Source organism: Panthera uncia, chromosome D2, assembly GCF_023721935.1.
Source record: "Panthera uncia isolate 11264 chromosome D2, Puncia_PCG_1.0, whole genome shotgun sequence".
In the NCBI taxonomy this organism is placed as follows: Eukaryota; Metazoa; Chordata; class Mammalia; order Carnivora; family Felidae; genus Panthera; species Panthera uncia.
Genome location: NC_064818.1, coordinates 15,829,344 through 15,829,673, shown reverse-complemented (window position 1 = coordinate 15,829,673; position 330 = coordinate 15,829,344).

Genomic DNA, 330 nt, shown 5'->3' with positions numbered 1-330 from the left:
ATATATAAAAATATATATAAAAATATATATAATATATATAAACAGATATATATATCTGTTCTATATATATACATATATACATATATTTTCATATATATAATGAAAATGTGGATTTATATAACATTTTACTCCAAGGCTGACCTAGATTAACAGAGAAGAGCTCCCCTCCCCTCTCCTCTCTCCCCTTTCCCACCTCCCCTTCCCTTCTCTCACCAGTCCATCTCTCCCCCCCCAACCTCTCCAACCGTAGGAAGACACCTTACGATAAAAGGACTCTAGGAAACTTGTTTTCCCATTTTAGAACCACAACAGGGGTCTTTGGAGCTTTTT